The sequence below is a fragment of the Cynoglossus semilaevis genome, chromosome 3, assembly GCF_000523025.1.
Source record: "Cynoglossus semilaevis isolate Cse_v1.0 chromosome 3, Cse_v1.0, whole genome shotgun sequence".
Taxonomy (NCBI): Eukaryota; Metazoa; Chordata; class Actinopteri; order Pleuronectiformes; family Cynoglossidae; genus Cynoglossus; species Cynoglossus semilaevis.
In genome coordinates, this window is record NC_024309.1 from 13,227,358 (window position 1) to 13,233,997 (window position 6,640).

The 6,640-nt window shown below is 42.8% G+C and overlaps 1 protein-coding gene across 1 annotated transcript in view; it reads right to left on the reverse strand.

Moving 5' to 3' along the window:
- Positions 1 to 6,640, reverse strand: part of fam49bb (family with sequence similarity 49 member Bb) — a 36,840-nt gene that overhangs the window by 20,654 nt on the left and 9,546 nt on the right. Inside the window, exon 2 of the mRNA XM_008308190.3 lies at positions 5,689 to 5,776. The gene's annotated coding sequence lies outside the window, so the exon portion shown is untranslated. The remainder of the gene's footprint in view (positions 1 to 5,688; positions 5,777 to 6,640) is intronic.

Consider the following 6,640-nt stretch of genomic DNA (forward strand, 5'->3'; position numbering starts at 1 on the left):
CACCCACCCCGCCCGCTCAGCACCCCCCCCCCCCTCTAACCCCATACATGCACACACACCACCACCACCACCATCATCCCTTGCCAATTCAACCCAGCTGACTACAAAAAATGGCTTAGGTGGCACATGGTGAGGGTGGGGGTAAAAAAGGCGGGGGCTGAGGAGGCAGGAGAGTACGCCGTGTGTTTGTTTATGAGGGTGAACTTGATTACCTCGGAAGCCACGCCTTTGTATTGTTGTATTGCCCCCACCCTCCATCTCCCCTCACTCAGTTTCTTGTCAAATCAAAACAAACTTGCAGGAGTGACTCGTTATGACGGATGGTGATGATGGGAGTGACAACCTCATCATCCTCCCAACATTAACACACACACACACACACATTTGCTAAAAATCACACCTCCCTGAGAGGACTCTTCCAAATATTCCCTGATGAAGACCATCCAAACACCTGACGGCGGGAGATGAAGAGGATGAAAATGTGGAGCGCCGCGTCCTTGTCAAAGTCTGTCTGGCTGCACGTCACCTGATCAAAGTTGGAAACCATGGAAACAGGCGGAAACACAAGGACTCAGCTAAGTGGCTGGCTGTTAGCGCCCGGCGCAACATCGCAATCACAACACACACACACACACACACACACACACAGACACCGACAGACACCAGCAGCCACATGGTGTCACTCTCAGAGCGGCGCGTTTTAACCATTGATCCTACGGCGATGAGGCGTTTGTGGGAGGCTGGGAAAACTGAAGTGGTAACGAGTCACTTAGATTTTCTCTGCTTGTTCTATGATCTGTTTTTTTTTTTAAACCATTTTACAGATTATTTCAGCAGGGGAGATTATCAATTTTCACCAGCAGAGCAGATTATCAATTTTCACCTAGCAACAGTCACAACACACAAAAAACCAAAATGATCATTTAAGGATTTTCTTCTTCTCTGTTTCGTTTATCAAACTCAACTCAATTTTTTTCTCTGTCGTTTCATTTTATTCCTGTTCTTCCTCATTAATCACCAAAAAAAAAAAAAAAATCTCAACATTACCAACTCTAATTCCAGTTTTTTATTGGTAACCTCAGGTACATAACTGCTCACACGTTCCTCCAAGTATTACTACATCTTTACTTTGAGTACTTTTTGTTACCAGTCCGTTCATTTCTAATACTTCAAAAATCGTCAGTCTTTTCACTTTTTTCCCCCTCAGTTATTTTACGGTGATGTAAAGAGTAGTCGCGGAGCTGGATTCTCACACCGTGTGACAGCTGTATCTGAGAAAACACTAAACCAGTACAACCAGTACTTCCCCTCTCTCCTGCATCCGACTCAACATCTGCCACAGAAGAAGCCCCCCACCCCTGCCCTTGAGAGTCCTCTGACTCCTTCCTCCTAGGACGTGTTAGGAAATCATTAAAAGTGTGTAGTGGGGGTAGAATTAGGTGCAGGGGGGCTGGGGTGGGGGGTGGTAGGTTAGGGGTAAGCATCAGCCAACACGCAGCAGCTCCCAGTTCAGAGCTGCCCCCAAAACCTATTTACACAGCCATCCCTAGTTAGTCTTCTAAAAACAGACCTAAACTCCCATCACTCCTCTGACCTTCAGAATGACTCGTCTCAGCATCTTTAAGTCTCCCACACCCCCGGACCCCCCCCCAATAGACACTTCCTCCGCCGTCACAATCTGTGTTCAATGATCACTGCTTCATTAACTGCATCTTAAAAACACAGTTTATCATCAATACTGTAGTTTTCTGCAGAAATAACACAGTTAAGAATTTGGGTGGGGCAGAGTGGAGTGGGTTTGGAGGCACGGTGCCCGTCAGACTCAAGGGTAGCTGTGTGAGAGAGTCTTTTCAGTAAGCGGTGACTGCCACCTGCAGGACGAAAGGAGTTACGCATGAATAAGGAGGAGGGGGACCACTCCCAAAAAAAAAAAAGATCTCCACAAGTCTGAGGGATATTAATACTTGAACAGGTACAAGTGAGTGACAGCTGTGCACTTAAAATCTGAGGCTAAAAATGGTTCACTTAAAAAAAAATAAATGTTTTTTTTTTGCAGATGACTGCTGCAACAGCAGGCCAACTCCCTGGGATTAAGAGAGGGGAACAGGTATGACTGAACAAAGAGCGCCATCCTGTGTTTACATGCGAGACTTCAGAAAATTCTATATAAAAATAAAATAAAAAAAAGACATTTTATTTTTTCAATTTTTCTCTGGAATAAACAGCAGTTTTAATGTGGATTTTTCCAGGAATTAAAAAAAAAAAAAGTCCAGTCAACACGTGCAGGTCTGCAGGAAGAAGAGGCAGACAGGAAGTTCCAGTGTCAGACCCCCCCGCCCCCGGTGGTATAAATAATAGAGGAGCTCAGAGCTTTTAGCTGACATAACAAACCACTCTATATATATTACAGCCACTTAAGGCGTATTATCTCCAATGACTGGTGCAGCCTGTGGTGAGGAAAGAGAGTGGCAGCCTATCCCTTAATGCCGTCTAAAAAAAAAAAAACAACTGGAAAGAACAATATTTTTATTGTAGAAAATACTAATGTAGTATATAAATAATTAAATAATAATTATAATACTTCATAGTGTTGAAGGGAAAGTAGATTCATCACCGTGGTGAACTAAGTGAGGTCAATTTTAATATTTGGCGTAAGCGGGTTTGGTTTGGATTAGTAAAGGCCCAGCACAGGGGGATTATGGGATTTCTCTTCATGTCTCTGTAGGACGACGCCCATTTGCACCAACCACAAAAATGTCAGGAAATGACAGGACTCTGACCTCAGACCTGTTTCACTTAGGTGAAAATGACAGATCAGGAAGTCAAAGTATTTTTGTCAAGTATTTGTGTTCTTGAAGTTTCTGAAAGTATTTTTTTAATTTGATATATTTATTTTATATGTATTAGATATTTTCACAAGCAAACTGTACTTGGGAAGAAAATCAAATTCAAATCATTTTTTTAGCTTGTTGTGGACATACTTTACATTTCTAAATGAGTTTGTTGAATACCTGAAATATTGATGAGTAAGACTTTTATCTTTTTTGTCTTTAGTCTGTTGAAAAAAAAAGTTTATGAAATATTAGATATATATTTTTGTAGATGAAAACAATACTGATTATTTCAAATACATAAAGCTCTCCCTCTGGTTTGGCCACAAAAAAAGAAAAAAAAAACTTATTATCCAATGCCATGAGCTGGAAGACGGAAGTCATTACGGTGTGTTATGTAATTTCATCATAAAATCCAAAGGATGCTGTATAATTCCACACAGCTGAAATCGACACAAATACAGCTACTATATAATCACCAGCTGGGGGCAGTGTTGACCCAGCTTTAACCCTGGCAACAGGCGCGCCAAGCAAAGCGCCTCCTCAGTCTGTGCACCTCCTCCAGAGCTAATGAAGCTAATCCATCCCGTGTATACAACACACAGACACACACACACACACACACACACACAGACACACACCTGCGGGCGACTTCAAAATAATGGAGCAGAGAATAAAAAAAACAAAAAAACAACTGCAGCTCTGCTGCACCGCCACAAGGCTGAGTCCTGGATGAGAAGAACTCTCTGAGCTCCTCAGTCAGGCTATTTTTGGTGAATAGGTTCGATCCCCGGAAGCCTGGATTTAGCCTATACATTCACACACACACACAGGGACTTAGTGATTCCTATATATGAACCACCTGAGGCTTTAGCTGCCGCGTTCAGACACCGCAGCTGAGCCGATGGAGCGATAGCTGTGTGTCACGGTCACGACATCAGAGCAGGAGAAAAAAAAAATTATATATATATATATACGACACCACAGAAGAACAAGAAAGAGGGAAAAAAATGAGGCCGGGGCAGATTAAGATGAGGGTGAAGAGAGGGGGGAGAAAAAGTGCAAAATTTAGAATATATGAGGTAAAATTGACTTTGTCAGGGTCGAAGGTCGTGTAACTTTCGTCATCTTTGTCGTCTACTCCTTGAGTGACAGTTTTGGTGATTAAGTAGAGAGCTGTTCTGATTTCACCCACCCGCTGATTATAGTAATTCTGTCTCCCACACGGGGTGACCCCACCCATACGCCGCCACTCCTGCCTGTGCGAGGAGCCACCATTCGCTTAGCTCGTATGCTACTGACGTATCACTATCATGTAGGAAAAGTAAGTAAAAAGTAAAAAAAAACAACTAACTATTAACATCTGTCAAACATCCAGGTTCATTCTGGACAACTTCTTGTTCTGGTTCCGACTCTGGTTCAAACATATACAGTCAGGCCAATAGGTGTGCGTCCTGTTAGTTTACCATACCTGCCAGAATGGCATACGCTACCTCACTGCACACGTGCACAACAGAAAATGCTCGACTGTCAGAATCCGCAGTTTCCTCTCTCGCAGCTCAACCGTTGCCATGGTTACACAACGCCATTCACAGCGCTGCGTAGAAGAGGTGGGCGGAGTCAATGCACTCATTCATTACCATTAAAAGGCACAGGCCTGGGTGAGGCAGGAAGCTCGACGCAGCCTGGTGTACATTTCCACCACAACGCAGTGCATTTCCTGAGCTGATGCTGCACATGTACCCTCCACGTCTGGGGCATTAAGGCTGTGACAGGAGGCACACGGAGGTGTGGTGCAGGCGGCCTAGCATTAGGACTAGCCTGCGGTGAGGCTGACTGGACGAAACGACTGAGACTAGAGCTGAAAACAGATTGTTTGTTTTTAAATTTAAATATAAAAACTTGTTTTAACCACGCTTGGTTACATTTGAAAGTAAGAAATTAGAGATTTTTAGGTGAAATTCCACCCACTGCACTGGGCCCAGATCAGCATGGGAAACATCTAGAAGGAAAGCTAAGCGTCCGACTCTTCAGTTCAGAGAAATGCTTCACAGATTCAGCTCCATGACCTAAATTCCTGAGGAAGCAATGAGAGAAACGCAGGCTCAACAAACACGAGCCCTGATGCTGAGAGCTCAGAGGCATGTCCTCCTCTCCTCTCCAACCCCCCCAAACCAATACAATACAATACAATACAGTATAAGTCTGACATAACACAAAAAGGGAAGTGAAAGGTAAACAAATAGGACCAGTAGATGTGAAAGTGGCCTGGAGGGTAGATGGGCAGAAAAGGCAGTAGGAAAATATTCTAAAGGTCACATTTGCATTTATGTGATAATGAAACACAGTGAGACGAGTAGAGGGGGTGTGGGGTGGGGTGGGGGGGTGACAGAGTACACACTGTTTTATATGGACGGTGACATTTATATGCAATAAAACAAAGGAAGATAACGTTAACTCTCGTCTGTCTGACGTAACAAGGCCACAGTGGTCAGGGAGAACAGTACGATATACTGTCATACTATTGGCTGGCCAAACACTGAGGGTTTTTTTTGGTTTGTTTTTTAAACAATTTGTTTATAGTCAAACTGTCATACAGTAAACACACAATGCTGTTCTATCTTAACATCATGTTACCAAAACTGTTGATTGTTAATAAAAAAGAATTATATATTTCATGTGGTTAATTGTGTTTTTTTCTAACAAAAATATTATCTATAATAATAATAATAATAGAATCTATAAAAATCTGAGAATATATTTTAATGTCTCATTCAAAGAATTACAGCCATAATCTAATCTAATCTAATCTGATCTAACGACCAGATTGAGGATTAAGGACTGTACCAGCACTCACCAGCAGTGGAGCTGTGAGACTGTCAGCAGCGAGGAGGCCCAGCCTGGCAGGTGGTCCAGGGTCACAGTCCTCCAGCAGGGGTCAGCCTCTGGAAAAAAAAACGACGACAACAACAACATTATTATTAAAAATGCAGTGGTTGAACAGCCAATCAGAGGTGGCAGATTCTCTTTTTTTTTTTTTAAACGCCACATCACAAGCAGAACTATCTAAACAGAGAAATGACCACGCCTGAACTGTCTAGACGGGGGGGGGGGATTAAATTACATCTAATTGGGCTAAAAACTTGTATTTATTTATTGCATACATTTGTTCTTTTCTCATGAAAACTAAAAAAAAAGGATAATCTGAACTGAAGAAGACGATCTTTGTGAGTGTCTTTCTTCAATTCCTGCCAGTATATCAGCGTTGTCTTCAACTAAACAGGATGAGATTTTAGTCAATTCTGAGGTCATTTAAACCAGAAGATTATTATATTTCATTACATTTACTTTGGGTGAGTTTCTTGTTTGTTGAAACACTGTATTATACACACACACTCCTGAATGTTCAGCTCTGCTGGGCCACATTAAAATGAGGTGATGGGCCAGGAGCGGCCCACCAGCCTAAGTTTGACACGTGGTCTATACCATATTTGGTAAGGTTGTGATAAAAGTCTGGCCTTCACGCACTACTGAGGTTTCCTGATGTAGTGTGAACTGTTGTTGAAACACAACATGGAACAATTAGATGAAAACACACACACACACACCCCACTTCCTATTACGCAACACTTCCTCTGATTCACTTCAGTTTTCTGCAGCCCCCCCGCCCCCTCCCTCAGGCTTCTTCCTGCATGAGCGTCAACTTCATTCCCTCCGACCACCTCAACTCAGTCACAATAAAAAAAAAAAAAAAGCGCCTACGCAGGACTGTGAACAATCTGCCTTGCTCCTCACCACACGCGCGACAC